Source organism: Gracilinanus agilis, chromosome 1, assembly GCF_016433145.1.
Source record: "Gracilinanus agilis isolate LMUSP501 chromosome 1, AgileGrace, whole genome shotgun sequence".
In the NCBI taxonomy this organism is placed as follows: domain Eukaryota; kingdom Metazoa; phylum Chordata; class Mammalia; order Didelphimorphia; family Didelphidae; genus Gracilinanus; species Gracilinanus agilis.
Genome location: NC_058130.1, coordinates 82,262,147 through 82,280,070, shown reverse-complemented (window position 1 = coordinate 82,280,070; position 17,924 = coordinate 82,262,147). Strand labels below are relative to the sequence as shown.

General features: G+C 34.3%; 1 pseudogene; it reads left to right on the top strand.

The window, feature by feature from the left end:
* LOC123247551 overlaps nt 1–11,235 on the top strand; it is a 57,803-nt pseudogene extending 46,568 nt beyond the window's left edge.
* Nucleotides 11,236–17,924: the final 6,689 nt, after the last annotated feature.

Here is a 17,924-nt window from a genome sequence, read left to right as displayed (position 1 = left end):
TATTTTTAGAAAATTTTTCCATGGTTACATGAGTCATGTTCTTACTCTTCCCTCCACCCTCCACCCCCTGTAGCCTATGTGCATTTCTGCTGGTTTTTACATATGTCATAAATCAAGACCTATTTGCGTATTATTGATAATTGCACTGGGTTGGTCATTTAGAGTTTACATCCCAAATCATATCCGCATCAACCCTGTGTTCAAGCAGTTGTTTTTCTTCTGTGTTTCCACTCCTGTAGTTCTTCCCCTGTATGTGGGTAGCGTTCTTTTCCATAAATTCCTCAGAATTGTCCTGGGTCATTGCATTGCTGCTAGTAGAGGAGTCCATTATATTTGATTTTGCCACAGTGTATCAGTCTCTGTGTATAATGTTCTCCTGGTTCTACTCCTTTCACTCTGCATCAATTCCTGGAGGTCATTCCAGTTTACATGGAATTCTTCCAGTTCTTTATTTCTTTGAGCACAGTAGTATTTCATCACCAGCAGATATAACAATTTGTTTAGCCATTCTCCAATTGAAGGGCATACCCTCGTTTTCCCATTTTTTGTCACTACAAAGAGTGTGGCTATAAATATTTTTGTACATGTCTTTTTCCTTATGATCTCTTTGAGGTATAAACCCAGCAGTGGTATGGCTGGATCAAAAGTCAGACAGTCTTTTAAAGCCCTTTGGGCATAGTTCCAAATTGCCATCCAGAATGGTTGGATCAATTCACAACTCCACCAGCATTGCATCAATGTCCCAGTTTTGCCACATCCCCTCCAATATTTACCACTTTCCTTTGCTGTCATGTTAGCCAATCTGCTAGGTGTGAGGTAGTACCTCAGAGTTGTTTTGATTTTCATTTCTCTAAAACAAAGCAAAAGTTAGAAAAATTACAAAATGAAAAGTAAATAATTTTGACTACATTAAATTAAAAAGGTTTTGTACAAACAAAATTAATGCAACCAAAATTAGAAGGGAATCAACAAATTGGGGAAAAATATGTATAAAAAAACTCTGACAAAGACCTAATTAATCAAATATATTCAAGCTAAATCAATTATACAAAAAATCAAACCATTCCCCAATTAATAAATGGGCAAAGGACATGAAAAGGCAATTTTCAGATAAAGAAATCAAAACTATCAATAAGCACATGAGAAAGGGTTCTAAATCACAAAACACTTCAATAAACTCTTTTTTTTGGCCTCCCTATCAAAAGATAATAAATATAACAATATTCTTAAGGAGATAAGGGGGAAGGTGAGGGAGAAATGGAATAAATTCCAGTACTCTCTTCAGTATGAATTCATTGACATAAAAAGTATATAGGTTATAATGGCTGTTTGGATGTCTGTAACAGAAATGGCTGTTGGCCTCCAACTGCCACCCAGTATCAACAAGACAGAGCCTATGGAAGCTGATAAGTAAAGGCGAGAGTTGAATAACACATTTTAATCAGACACAAACTAAGGTAGAAGATGGGAATAGGGTTTTTCTACACAAACAGACTAAGGGCAAACTACAGGGTCAAGGGAAAGGGACTTATCTACTCTCTTCTAAGATCTAAGCAAGACTGGGCCCAAAGAAAGCTGTACTGGAGTCACAAGGGGAAAGTTCCTCCCAACCTGGTTCTAGCCAGGTTTGGTCAGCTTATCTAAGGACCTGAGGATGGCTTTACTTGGGATCTCATGGCTAATCCAGGGATGGTTTCAGGATGCCAGGAGTCAACTCCACCAGAACAGATGATCCAAGGTATCCAGGTACGGAGAGAAAGTTTGCAATGCTGTCCACCAGATCACAAACCAGTTCCCTACTCAGTGCTGCTCTGCAGGTCTGATGTCCTCTGCTGTAAACCTTCACCACTCTCAGGATCCCAGGGAATCTGGATACAACTCCCCTAGCTCTGAGATCTCCCAGGGTCAGCAACAGTTTTTGTCCCAAACCCCACAGAGTCTCTCTCAGGCACAAGCCACTTCCTGCTTCCCCAATCCATGTGGAATTATCCATCCTTTCCTGCTAGGTCCACATTAACTATATATAAACTAATACCTACATAATCCTCACAACATAATGTTTCATTCCTGCATATAAATGTGGCTCCCTGGGTTTAGGTGTTTGTAAAAAATATTTCTTTAAAAGATTGACCATTGGGAGCAGCTAGGTAGTTTAGTAGATTGAGAACCAGGCCTAGAGAAGGGAGGTCTTAGGTTCAAATCTGGCCTCAGTCACTTCCCAGCTGTGTGACCCTGGGCAAGTCACTTGACCCCCATTACCTAGCCCTTACCACTCTTCTGCCTTGGAGCCAATACACAGTATTGACTCCAAGATGGAAGGTAAGGGTTTAAAAAAAAAAGATTTACCATTTTAAAAATCATTTTCTTTTGTAAATATATTTTGAAGTTATTTAACCTACATACCTTGCCCTTCACCTAAAAGCTCTTTTTTAGATTTACTGATATAATAATTTTAATAATTTTATTCTCAATATTAATATATAATTTTTTTAATTTCAAAAACCTTAAGCATCACAGACATAAAATTAAACATATCAGAGTCAATAATATTTTTATGAGATGTTATTTTTTTGTGGAAACAGTATTTTATTTGTCACTTTAAATGACTAATTCCAGAATTGATTTAGTGCTACAACTAACTCCCAATAGGCTACTTTCCTGAGCTAGAAAAGTCTTAAGAGCACTGATTTAGCAGGGAAAATGGCTTATAAACTAAGGGAAACAATGTCTGTGAACATAAAATGAATGAGAAAGATTTCAAAATACAATTATAAATCAGTTATCATCAAACATTTTGATATTAGTTTAGAACTAGAAACATAGATATAGAGAATATAGTACACAAAAAAGAATAAAAATTAATTAAATTCAACAAACTAGGGTCCAATACTTCTAGAAAACATAAAGGCCAAAAGAAGAAATTTCTGTTCGACAAGTATTTGCTAGAAAATCAGAAAACAGTCTCATAAGATTTAAGCAGAATCATATACCATACACCACAATAAATTCAAAGTGGATAGGTGACATAAATATATTTTTAATTTTATCTTTTCAATTCACATTTCTTTACCTCTTCTAGCCCTCACCCATCTATTGAAAAGGCAAAAATGTGGTGTTCAGGAGCAGCTGGGTAGCTCAGTGGATTGAGAGTCAGGCCTAGAGACTGGAGGTCCTAGGTTCAAATCTGGCCTCAGACACTTCCCAGCTGTGTGACCCTGGGCAAGTCACTTGACCCCCATTGCCCACCATTACCACTTTTCCACCTATGAGCCAATACACAGAACTTAAGGGTTTAAAAAAAGTGTTGTTTATTATAAATATTAAATCATACAAAACATATTTTCACATTAGCCATGTTGTGGAAAAAAGCTAAAAGTAAATAAAAATCAAGTGAAAAAAATATACTTCAATATGTACTGATTTAGCTAGTCTCTCTGTGAAAAGAGATAATATTTTCCACCATGATTTCTTTGGAATTACAGTGAATCATTGTACTAATTAAAGTAGGTAAGACTTTTAGAAAGGATTATCATTGCAAGATTGCTATCCACATGTACAGTGTTCTACTAGTTCTAATTACTTTATTTTGCATCAGCCAATATAAGACTTTTTCTGAGAACATCCTCTCCACTATTTATTACAACACAATAGTATTTCTTCACAATTATATGACACAATTTTTCAGCCATTCTCCAATTGTTAAACTACCAATGAATTTTCAAATATTTGTCATGACAAAAAGAGATTCTAAATATATATTTATGTACATATGGGACCCTTCTTTTTTCTTCTATTTCCTTGGGACACAGACCTAGTATTGATATTGCTGAGTCTAAGGGCAGATAAAGTTGCAAAGTCCTTTCATATTCCAAATTGTTCCCCAGAATGGTTGGAACAGTTCATGGTTCCACCAAGATTGTATTAGTATAATTATGAATTCATATTCCTTAAAACATTTGTTATTTTCTTTTCCTATTATGTTAGTCAATTTGAGATATGTGAGGTGGTGCCTCAAAGTTGTTTTAATTTCATTTATGTTATTTTTAGTGATTTAGAACATTTTCTATAACTTGATGGCATTGATTTGTTTTTCTGAAAACTCCCAGTTCATATTCTTTGATCATTTATCATTTGGACAATGGCTCTTGTTTTTACAAATTTTGCTCATTTCCTTATATATGTAACAAATGTGACCTTTGTCAGAGAAAGTTGCTTAAATTTTCACCCCAGTTTCCTGCTCTCCTTCTAATTTTGGCTACATTGGTTTAGTACATGTAATTTTTAAAAATATGTAATCAAAAACCATGTAATTTACCTTCTTTGATCTTCTATATCTCTTGTTTGGTCAAGAGTCGCTCCCTTATCAATAGATTTGACAAGTAATTACTCCATGTTTCTTTAATTTGATGATGATATTATGATTTATGTAGAACTTAAGTATCCATTTTAAGCTTATCTTAGTATATGATATGAGATGTTACTTTATGCCTACTTCTTTACAAACTGTTCACAACTGTGCCAGAAGTTTTTGTCAAATAGTGAGTTCTTGGGGCAGCTGGGTGGCTCAGTGGATTGAGAGTCAGGCCTAGAGACAGGAGGTCCTAGGTTCAAACCCGGCCTCAGCCACTTCCCAGCTGTGTGACCCTGGGCAAGTCACTTGATCCCCATTGCCCACCCTTACCACTCTTCCACCTAGGAGCCAAATTGGCACAGAAGTTAAGGGTTTAAAAAAATAGTGAATTCTTGTCCAAAGAGGTTGAATCTTTGGGTTTGTCAAACATTACATTACTGTGATCACTTTTTTTATATTGTATAGCTTATCTATTCCACTGATCAAGCACTATTTCTTATCCAGGACCAGACTGTTTTTGATTATTATCACTTTTTAGTATAGTTAATATTGGTAGTGTGCCTCCCCTAATTTTTTTTCATGGTTTATCTTTATATTCTTGACCAGAAGGATTTTACTATTATCTTTTTAATTCTATAAAATAATTATTTGCAGTTTGATTCGTATGAACAAGTCAGTTTATTTAAATAGTATTGACATTTTTTATTATATTGGCTCAGTCTACTTATGGATAATTAATGTTTCTTTAATTTTTTAGATTTCTCTGTTTGTATGAATGGAGAGTGTTTTGCTATTGTGTTCATAAAGTTCCTGGGTTCAATTTGTCAAGTAGACTCCCAAGTATTTTATACTTATATTGTCCGTAGTTATTTTAAGTGCAATTTCTTCACCTATCAGCTTTTGTTGCTATTATATGTAAATGCTGATTATTTATGTGAGCTTATTTTTAAAATTGCATCTTTGACAGAGTTCATAGTTTTTTGACAATTTTTTACGTTTGACAAGTTTTTTAAGTTTAAGTTAAGAGATCTCATATACAATCATATCATCTGCAAATAGTGATATTTTTATTCTCAGAACAGTTAGTTCTCCAAAGAAATACCATGCACTATAAAGTCCTTTGAAGGAATGTTCCTGTTTAAGGTAGTGAGTTAAAGATGAAATAACTGAGGAAGCAAAGGTTTGAACTTCTAACCTTTCATTTTATTAAGCAATTCATGGCAATTCTCTAATATATAGTAACCAGGCCTCATTCTCATTTTAAAGCTGAAAATCAAAAGCAGGGGGGGCAGATTTTAATATACGAAAAAAATTCATAAAGTAAGGCCATTTCTTAAAAAGAAACAATTCACCAGGGTACAATATTTGATCATCTGATTTCTAATTGGAGTTATAATTGGGGAGATTCCAAGTTTGAAGGGGAGAGTGAATAGGTGCACTTCCCTGAAATCAGAAAAAAGAAGAGTCTTATTCCCTCCAAAGTGTCTGTGAATAATCAAAGTATTATGAAAATGAAAACTGATTGATACGTATGGAAATGGTTTTCAGATAAGACATAGGTTCCTTGAGATGTAAAATTTTGAGAAAACTTTTATCAGTCTTTGAGTCTGTTTGAGTCTCTGGTCAGTACAACTTGGGGTCCTTAATTAAGTTCTCTAAACAGTAAGGAGAGGTGGTCCAGATTCCCAGACAAGCAAGGCTAGGTTCAAATAATATAATATTGTTTTCTCCCAGTTCCCACAATTAAAAAAAAGTTTTCTCACAGGACGGAAATTGGAATAGACCCACAATTGAAAAGGTGGGGAAATGAGGGAGCTCCAGAATTGAGTCACAAAATGAGTCAGTGTGGTTCACTCCATTCTCACAATTAACCACTTGCTATCCTAATCCCCTCGATGCCCTAAATTTACCTCTTTTGATTCATAGTAGAGTGGGCAGCCCATTCCTCCAATTGATGACTTATCTCCAAACCAAATCTATAATGTTTTTCATGTATTCATAATAAGAATTACAAAATTTAGGTTACAAACCAAATTACTTTGAGTGCTTAAAATGGTCAGGTTTTGATAGAGGAAGGAGATTTACTTGTCATAAGGTAACCAAGTAAGTTCAAAAATAAACATTAAGACCATGAAACAAAAAGGCAAAACAATACAATAATTATCATCAAGTATCCTTGATTAACTCACTCAAAATATCTATTTAATGAGTACTTTTTTGAGTCCCAGATATAGTCATCTGGCCCCTTGATATCTTCTCTTGTAAATCCCCGAATAGGCTTCATTCTCAGCACAATTCTGAAAAAGACTCTATTTCTCTAGTTCCAAATTATTTGTGGAGGTTCCTAGATAATTCTGCTAATCACTAATGATAATAATATATGGAAAACAAATCTAAATACACTGAAATTAGACAGGATAAGAATAGTCAATATTGAAAGTATTGTAGAAAGCTAGGCACACTAATGCAATATATTGGTCTAGTTGCTTATTTGTCTAGCTGTTCTGAAAAGCTGGAATTTGCAATTGTGAATATTATGTATGGGCCAAAATGCCCATAGATTTTGACTCAGAAATTTAACTACTATATCCATACTGCAAGAAGGTCAATGACAAAAATAAAAGTACTCTATACCACAAAATTTGTGTGTTAACATATTTTGTAGCAGCAAAGAACTAGAAATAAAGTAGACATTCTTTGATTTTGTAGTGGTGAATCAAATTATAGTACTTTAATAATGTAGAATTCCACTCTTATATAGAATAATGAATATAAAAAACATGGGAAGACATATCTTAATTCAAGTAAAATTAAGCAAGAAAAACCATGAAAACTATATATATATATATATATATATATACAATGTTTACAAAAATGCAAATGGAAATAATAGTAATAACAACACGATAATTGCAAAATTCCCTAAAATTATAATGATTCAGCTTGTCTCCAAAGGAAAAATATGTGGGAATAATCCCATATACCTCACTTAGGGCATTATCATATCATATATTGTTTGTTTGTTTTTTTTTACCCTATGTTGGTTAGTTTTGTTGAAATTATTTTTACCTATTTTGCCATTCTTTACTATAAATAAGGAATGGCCTTCTTTTAAGGTGTGATAGAATGGAGAGAGTAAAAATGTCAGTTTTGGGAAAATAAAAAATTCATATAAAAATACCATCTATAAAACAAATTGGTTTTTAATGGAAAGGGAAAAAGTCAAGAGACAAAGAAAAAGACATAAACTTTGGGGTTGTGGGAATGGTTAAAACTGTTGTGTTCAATTTCATCCCTAGTGGTCCTCTTATTTTTGCCTCAGCAATTAAATAAAGGCAGCCAGGAATAAAACTTGTAGCATCTTTTGACTCCACAAAGTGGAACCTTTGCTTTTATTCTCTACTGCATATGCACAATAGCCAAGAATATTTTCAGTAAATCTTGGAATATTACAAATATATAATATATGAATAAAAATTTGATTATTCCAATATTTTATCCAGAATAATATTTCACCTTTGATGGTACCAGCATGGGAAATTTAGAGAAAGAACATAGAATTTGTTCTCAGTGAAGTCAGACTCAAAAGATCTTTCTGGATAATTCCCAGATAGATAGTCATTTGTTATGGTAAGTCTTTGAGAATGAAATAATTGGGAAAGGATGTCACAATGAAAGAAAAATCAGTAGTACAACATGCTTAGGTTATGTGTTTGCAATTTGACTATGAAATTCATGTCATTTAAATACAATTGAAAATAGAGTCAGGAAAATTTCAAACAGATGTAAATTGTGAAATAATAATAATAATAATTTAACTCCTAATTTGAATGGGGATTATTTTAACAGTCTTTAAAAAACTTTTAGTTCTGAATTTGCTCTCTTCAATCCCGCCACTCCATTGAGAAACACAAAATATGATACCTATTATACATGTGAAGTCATGTAAAACATATTTTTGTATTAGCTAGGCTGCAAAAAAAGAATGTAAAAAAATAAAGATAAATATACTTGTTCTGCTCATAGAGTTCACCACTTTTTCCTCTGGAAATAAATAGCATTTTTCATCTTGAGTCATTTGGAATTTTCATCAATCATTGCATTAATCAGAGTAACTAAATTCCTAATAGTTGATAATCATTAAGATATTACTATTGCTGTGTACAATGTTCTCCTATTTCTAGTCATTGTTTATGTCACTTTGCATCAGTTCATATAAGCCTTCCCAGCTTTTTTCCAAATATATCCTGAATGGAGATAATTTTTTAAAGTGTGCACAGAATATCTTCTTCAAAAAAGCATTTCAAGGTCCCAGCCTCTTGTATTTTACTACAATATAAAAGATGAATGAAAATTCAAATTTAAAACTATTTTAAGCTTTGGGAAACTGAAAAGAACTTAAGAGACTGGTAAAAATTCCCATAAATGTGATGATTCAGCCAATTGATTGATGTAAAGATATTAAAATACACAGTGATAGTATACTTGGTCATTTCAGAAACATTAAATCAAATTCTAAATTACAACAAGTATTTAGGCTAGGGTTTTTTTTTTAATTTTGGGGAGTGTTTTAGAGAATGTTGGGCTATGAATTTACAAAGCAAAACATTTGTTCAATAGCCATGTGATCCTGGGCAAATAATTTCTCCTCTATGGTTCTCAATTTCCTTACTGGAAAAATTAGAGGATTTATTTAGATGACCTCTTAGGTCATATCTCGATCTTAAGCATTGTGGTGTCTCTGAAATAATACAAAAAAAAGACTTTGTTTTCATTACCTCTTAGAATCTTGGAATTTAGAGATGAAAAAGACACTGAGCAATTTTTAAAGTGTAAAAATTTTAAATTATATTATATGCAATGTCATCTAAGCATGCTTATGAGACTAACTGTACAGGTATCTCACTATCATAAGACTTGGAATTAAATAATCATGTTTTGGATTTGATCCAAAAAGGTTTAATTACTGAAGTAACAGAATGGAAATTGTTACAAGATGGTTTGTCCAGTATTGTGTGTCATCAGCTCTCTCTAAGAATCCCAAACAGGTGGAACCATGATGGGTTCCAAAGATAGTAGAATACTTTCATCTCCTATGTACCCTGATGATATAAGTTGCCTTTGAACACACTGACTACAGTATTCCCAACTCATCTTCAGATTTTCCTTTCTTTTCTTCTGGTTTTCTAGGCCATATTTCTTTCCTTGGATTTCTCTCTTGTCTTTGAAGACTCTTACTAATTAATAGAGAAAGATGGATTGCATTATAATGGATATGAAGTCATAATGATTTGGGTGGAAATCCTGTATGACCTTATCAACCCACTTCTTCTCTACCAACCTCAATTTCTTCATTTGTAAAAATAGTAACAGCTCCAACCTCACAATATTATAGTGAAGATCAAAGGGGCTAAGATGGGTGAAGAACTTTGAATACCTTCAACTCCTAATTTAATGTGAACTATATTATCTCCCTGCTTTCCCTAGCATGTCCTCTATTTCTACATTCGGCCATTCATAGCCCAATACTTTTTAAAACTTTATCTACACCTAAATAATGACCTAAATACTTCTTGTAATTTAGAATTTGATTTAATATTTCTGAAATAATCAAGTATGCTAAAGAAGGATATTTTAATAATGTCACATCATAATATTGACTGAATCAGCACATTTATAGGAAAAGTTTTACCAGTCTATTAAGTCCTTTTTCCAGTTGCCTAAGGTTTAAAACAGTTTTCAGCATGAATTTTCATTTTTACTTTTCAGCAGTTCATATAAGTCTTCACTGGTTTTTCTGAACCCATCCTGAATGGAGATAATTTTTAAGGGTACATAGAATATCTACTTCAAAAAAAACATTTTAAGATCACAGTCTCATGTGTTGTACCATAAAGTAAAAGATGAAATTCCTTCCTCTCTCTGTTATTAATTTTATCAGGATGTACTGAGCAAGGTCAACCTTTGGCCATATTTTGAAGACCTGGGAATTTGAACACTTCACATCTTAAGACTATTAAACAATCACAAAATCTCAGAATTAGAAATAACTTCAGCAGTCAACTGACCAAGCAGACCTGGAAAAAAGTGGTCTCTACAAGGCATACATTATCTAAAGATCTTGAAGGAAGGTGAAATGACCACCTCCAATTCCACTTTGGGGAAACTTTAATTTCTAGAAAGTTTTACCTTTTCTCATCCTTAAACCTGCCTCTCTGTAATTGTGACTCACTATTCCTTTCTATCTCCTACCATACCAAAATCCAATTTCATCCAATATCTTAACATGTTTCCCATCTTGAGTAGTTTGGTAGAATAGGAATAAAATTGGATCTGGAATCTTAGAACATGGGCTTGAATCCCTGTTCTCTGACTTAAAACAAAAGGTTTTGAACCAATCCTTAAACTACTCAGGGAATAGTCTGCGTTAGCCATGCCAAGATAAGTGTCCTGTCTCTATGTCCAATGTGGCAGCTCTACCTGCTAGATACCTGCATCTCTACCTTTCAGAACTGGCCCTTTACAGAGGACTGTGCTTGCACGCTGGATCAGATGGCTGAAGCTGGGTTCATCCATTGCCCAAGTGAGAATGAGCCTGATTTAGCCCAGTGCTTCTTCTGTTTCAAGGAATTAGAGTACTGGGAACCAGAAGATGATTCTATGTTGGAACATGAAGAGCACTCATCTAGTTGTGCCTTCATCAGCATTAAGAAGAAGATTGAAGATTTAACACTCAATGAATTCCGGAAACTGGACAAAGAAAGAGCCAAAAACAAGATTGAAAAGGAGAGCTCTGGAAAAGAACCAAATTTGAAGAGCATGCAAAGGAAGTTCAGCATGACATTGAGCATTTGGCTGCTTTGGACTGGTTTCTCTCTCCTTGATACATTATTTCACAGCTTAATCATTAATTCTTAGACATATTCTCCAAATATTAGTGTAGAATTCATTTAATGATACCATTTAACAGGAAGGACCTGTGGTAATTAGACATTAGACTTCATCGGGTTTTTTTTGCTTGAAGATGGTGCCAGACGCAACTTGATTCCCATCTAATTCTGCATATGTTTATGGTGTTGGTGACTTCTAACTTTTTTGAGCTATTTTTTAATTTTTGTATTTTTATATTGCTACGCCCTGACCTTGCCAGGGTGAGACCTGGATGAGAAGTAGAAGGGACTAAACACTGAATTCATTTTTATATTGCCATACATGACTGATAAACTGTCTCATAGTTATTACTGTTATCTGTAGTATTTGTTGTCTGGCTTTCTACCTCTGGATCCTGGAATTTGAGGACTAGAATGGTCTGTATGGGTGAATTTATAATCCCATGGTAAATATATCAGTAGTTACTTCAAGATACAGTATTTTTATACCTTGTATTATAATACTTTGGATTTATACTGTACCATTTCTGCATTGTACACAAAGTAGTTTGAATATTCATTTATCACAATGGTCTTTTGAAGGCTTTTGTTTTATCTTATCAGGAGAATGCATGCTTTCAACACAAGATCTGAATGAAATATCACCTAACAAAATTTTTCAATGATGACATGTGTTTTAAAAATTCACAGTCTGGGGGGCAGCTGGGTAGCTCAGTGGATTGAGAGCCAGGCCTAGAGACGGGAGGTCCTAGGTTCAAATCCGGCCTCAGACACTTCCCAGCTGTGTGACCCTGGGCAAGTCACTTGACCCCCATTGCCTACCCTTACCAATCTTCCACCTATAAGTCAATACACAGAAAGTTAAAGGGTTTAAAAAATTAAAAAAAAAATTCACAGTCTGGCTATTTGTAGCAATATCCATTTGGGGTGATAATACTAGTAAATACATTTTATGTTTCAGCAATCTCAAATATAGAGAAATATACTTAAAAAATTAAACTACTCAGGCCTTTATTTTCCTCATATGTAAAAACAATAATGCTGGTAGAAGATAATGTCCAAAGTCTTCTCAAGCTATTAATATTACAAACCTATAATGGCTTGAATGATCTCAATGGCATTCCCATTTTAGTAAGAATAAAAATGTAAAAATAAAAGTCTGCATTTCTTTCTAACCACAAAATATGGACATCAGCCTTATTGTGAAATATTTATTTTAGCTATAGATAAAAGTTTCCAAAGAAAGAAATCTATATGCTCTGATACTAGTATATTGTTATTGTAGCTTCTTTTATCACTCTGAAATTAAATATGTTCTTGTTTCAGCCCTTGAGGCTCTCTCAGAAATAAGATGAATAGTTTAAAGCCTCAGTATGTTTCTATAATCAAAAGAAGAGGTGGTTTGTTACTTTAACCTATTTACAAAACTAGTAGGGTAATTAATTGACTTAGGCTTCCTTTAAACTCTGGTTTTTAGAAATGCATTGAAAGATCCAATAACCTAGACCAGTAAGATGAAGGTAGGACTTTTTTCAACTGTTAGGTTCTAGAAAGAACCTGACTGGTTTACACTACAGATCTAGCCAGCTTCCTTCGTAGAGAATGCCTTATATTCACAAAGTAGCTCTCTGTGAACCATAATTCTTCATTTGACATTTTAATCATCACTGTTCCCTTGTGGGTTGTAGACTTTAGGGGCAAAACAACAACAACAACAACAACAACAACAAAACAATTTAGACTTGGGCAATGCTATTAATCTCCATAGATTGCTTATGTAACTCTCTGAAGAAGGGAGAGTCAGTTGGTGAACAGACCCTGACACATTTTACAATAACTCTATGGGAGATTTCATTTCATAGAGATTACATGCATGAGATTGTCACTATATCCATCCCATCTATCTGTCAGTTCTCACTCTTTCTGTCTCTTTGTCTCTGTCTGTCTGTCTCTCTTTCTGTCTCTCTCTCTCTCTGTCTCTCTCTCTCTCTCTCTCTCTCTCTCTCTCTCAACCAACCCTCCTTTTTTTATTTTTCTGGACATACGTATCTGATGGCAATTTGTATTAGAGACAGATTGATCTGGTAGAAAGAACAATGGACATACAATTAAGAGAGACCTAAGTTTAAAACCTAATTCCTCCATCTTTTCCCCTCTCTTCCAAATGAACTATGTAGTTTCCATGCTATATTTATTCCATCCGTATTTACATATGTATATGGCACAGCATAAGTTCCTTCAGTTTTTTTGTTCTTGATGATGATTTTTGCATAGTAAACATCTGTGGACAAAAAATATATAATTTTGATTGATTGATTAAATCCTGCCTCTGACATAGGCTAGTTTTGTGATTGAAGGCAAATAATTTAAATATTCTGAACTTAAGTTTCCCTATCTGCAAAATTAGAATAATAACACCTCTGGGGCAATCCTTATGAGGAGGTTATGAGAGTTAAATGAGGGGAAAATCTAGTGAATATATGAACAATTATTTTTCCTCTTTTTCCTCCTATCTTTCTCTCTTTCTTGTGCTATTCTCCATCTAACACTGGAGTCTCCCAGAGTGGGTGGGGGAAGGTTCTTTAATTTGGGGGGTGTAATGAATTCTTTTGTCACTCTGGTAAAGGTCTCTTCTCAGAATTACATATTTAAATAATTGAAGGAAATGTTATATTTCAAATAGAGATTAGTGAAAATAAAGAGACAGTGGGTTGTTTTTTTTTCCCTTATCAAAGTTCACAGATCTCCTGACATCTATCCATGGACTGGTTTAAGAACCATTGACCTAGGGTAACATCCAGTACATTGGTTTTGATAATAGTCATAAATCCCAGCAAACAGTTCCTGCTTTTTCCAAGGGAGTTTGATATAGGGCAACTATAATAGACCTTTAAAATTTGGAGCTGAGAAGCACTTTGGATATCATCCTTTTCCAGTGGAAATTTGTTTATTTTGCAATTCAGAATAGGAGCTTTTGTAATAGGTTTGGTTAGTAGCCAATTTTTTAAACATTCCAATGTGAGAGAGGATAATATGTTGGAAATAGCACTATTCTGATATATGGTGACCTGCATGCCAGTCAAATTTCTCTCATTATTTAGCTCTTGTAGCATGAACAAATTATGTCTCTGGGTATCTATTTCCTAATTAGTTTTTTTTTAAAGAAGGAATTGAACAAGATAATTTCAAGGCCTTTCCATTCTATAAAATTCAAAGATTTTCAGAATCTGTCTAAAAATATCTGTTTTTAATGGCCAATCCCAGATATTGTGGCTTTAGCCCTGACCTAATGTCACCAGGAAAGAATAATGAAAGATTATGCCACTGTATAGCACTAAAAGGCTCATTCCTTATATTTAAATGGAGACAGTCAAATCAGTCTTCCTTTTGACTGGGAAGAGTATCCAAATCAAAGGCATGTGTGAGAAAACATCTTAAATCACTTTGGGACAAAGAAGGTCTGCTAATCACTGTATAAACCTGATGTGCAGTTAGTGGGATTCTAAAACCAGAAATATGGGTGAGTGGTGAGGGATCCAGTCTGTGGTACAAAGTCCCTTTTCTGGTTAGGTCAAGGTCAAGGTAAATCTGAGTCAGACTTTGTGGCTTTCTGGGATTTCCACAGCTCACTACAGATGGCTCTTTCTAAGAGGTTTGAATAATATAATTAACCACATGTGCCCAAATGAAAAAGACACTCAGAGTTTTAATTTATTTTAACTGATAACTAAACTGTATCTTCTCTTTGAAATATGCCTTGTTCCTTTAAAATTCTCAAGGTGGAATTTATTAGAAAGAGCGTGCATAGTAGAGGAATATTTGTATACAATTTTGTATGGTCTCCCTGGAAAAAATGAATGTAACTCTCAAGGATTGTTGTGGTTTCATGGATTAAATGTCAGGCTTGTCTTTGTTCATTTACATGGAAGTCATGGAAAACTGCATTTTTATGGAATTCTTTCCTCTTTCATAAATTCCTTATTTTTCACACCCAGTCTCAGAAGTGAGAAATTAAATAGTCATTCGGGATAGCCTAAAACACCTGGTGAATTTGTATACCCTAGTCTAAAGTGAGTCACCTGGGAAAAACTAGGAGCCTATGTAAATGTTTTGGTCTATTTTTAAATTGAAAATGGCCTTCGTCCCAACTTCCTTTCTCAAGAGGTTTGGATCTTTCATTTCAGAGTGTCTGGGTTAACCTGAATTAATCAAAAGAAGAGAGTTTAAGATTCAGATACCATTTTCTCATGGAATTTTCCTCTTTCAGATTGCCTAACACCTCTCTAGTTTGGATTTGGGCATTTGATGCCAGACAATACCTAAGAAATCAGAAATATAGCTTGCAAGAAAGAAGACCAACAGACTCAGCTTCAGCAAGTTTTCCCAGCTTGATTCTCATTTTTCTTGGTTTTATATTATGTTAACTAACTTCCTGGTAATCAAAGTGTTATGGGGATAGAAAGAATGAATTCATTGTTATAAAAAATATGCTAAAGAAAAACGTTCAGGTATAGAGATGATTTGGGAAGCAGGTTTCCATTATTTCACTTTGAATTTTGAGATCAAATGTAAAGTTTTGATACATTTTTTTCAGGGACTGGATCTAGAATCGTGCTTTTATTAAAGTAGGGAGATTCAGACTTAGACATTGGCTCTCTGAATGCAGATAGTAAAACATTTTAAACTGGGGAATTGCCTAGAAGCACTGAAATGTTAAGTGACTTGCTCTAAGTCACATAACCGATATATATCAGAAGCAGGACTTGAACTCAGGTTGTTCTTACTCCAAAGACTAGTATATTATTTGCTTTTCCAGTCCTCTACTCACTGTCTTATGCTGCCAGTAACTGGTGCCATGTCATTTTGGAAAGGCTATGATTTATTTTATTTTTGAGATAGGGAAGAGTAAAAGAAGGGAAGTCTTTTAGTTCCAAACAGTATTTTTTATACTTTCTACTCTTTACTTGAGAACAGGGAATTGGCTTCTCCCTGCCCTGAAAAGTAGATTATTTTTATTTAATATCTATTTGGATCTTTGATCATCACAATCCAATCACACCTTTTTATCCTGTGTGATCCTTGTCGTTTCCCATAAGTCTTCCATAGAAAGCAATTCCCTCAAGGGACTAAAGACCTGGTTATCACATATTTTATGTCACTAAAATTTTAATAGAATGGTAGTTAAAAGCATTTTAGCTATTAAGAGTAAATAGAAATTTCATGAATATTTTAGAATTCTCAAACCATTTTTCAAATTTTATTACTTATTTGGGGAAAGTATTAGAATAATAGGAGTATGTGGAATAACACATGCAATACACTAATCTCCAAAGAAGCTCCAATGGGTTAGAAATAAGGATTGAAATTATGATATCACAATTTCACAATTCGCATAAGGAAATGCCAAATGTCTTAGTTTCTTGTAGCACTCAAAAAATAAATGATGTGTCCAGGTTCTTATAGCCAGTAAGGGATAAAGGTAGAACTTAAACTCAATCTTCCTGACTCTAGGGCCAATTCTCTATCCATTAATAAATAAGCATTGCAGCTTCTAAAAGAAACTCATAAAATTATCCTAGAGATTCTGAAGCTATAATAGCACTGGACTTGGAGTTTGGAGGATCTGGGTTCAAATTCTACTATATTCCTCAACACCTGCATGACATTAAGTAAATCATGTCATCTTTGAGGGTCAAGAGTCTCAGGAATAGCATTTCCCCCTAGACCAACAGTAGGCAACCTTTTTGGCCGTGAGAGCCATAAACATGTGTGGAAGGAGGAGGATGGAGGTGGAAGGCGCTGGAATATGGGGTGGGGGGCTGAAGGGCCCCCTGGGGCACATCCTGGGGCTCTGCCCAGACTGGCAGGTCAGGAGGTGGAGCCAGATATGGCCAAAGATTCCAAAGTCCTTCTGAATAAAGTTCTTACCATCAAAGTCCTTGGTGTTACTAAATTGCTCAATATCAGAAAAAAAATTTAATCGGTGGAGATGACAATGAGGATGGGTTGTCATCTCATAGGCAGTTGTGTACTAAGGAACATGAGAACTTTCTGTGGAAGATGAAAGATCTTATAACACTTTGATGTGTGATGATTATCTCTTTAAATTAAAATGGAAAAGGTCAAATCACTCTTCCTTTTGGCTGGAAAGAGTATCTAAACCAAAGGCATGTATGACAAAGCATTTTAAATCACTTCAGGATAAAGAAGAAGTCTGCTAATCTTTGTGTAGCGGTGTTAGCGAGCTTCAAAAGAAGATATGAGAGGGTAATGAGGGATCCAGGCTATTGGACAAAGTCTCTTTGCTGGTAAGGCCAATATCATTGACCAAACTCCCATTAAGCTATGCTTCTTGAAAATATGGACTTTCTAGCTTTTATATGTATGTCACCTTTTTTACTTATCATAAACACTTCATAAATTGTTTTTCATGTATTCATTTATTCATCTGTAAAGTAAAAAGTTTTATACTAGATAATTCTGTTAACTTCCAGTTTTAAAGGCTACGATCCTATGATACTAATAAAAAATACTGCTAAATAGGAGAAATTTCTTGCCTGATACCTTTGTTGAAAAGGGTTTTATTTAGAATAAGTGTTAAGATCAAGAGAAAAGTTTGTCCACTCTTCCTACTTCCCCTTTAAGGGAGTGTCACTCCAACCAACTTTCTAAAGCTTCACAGA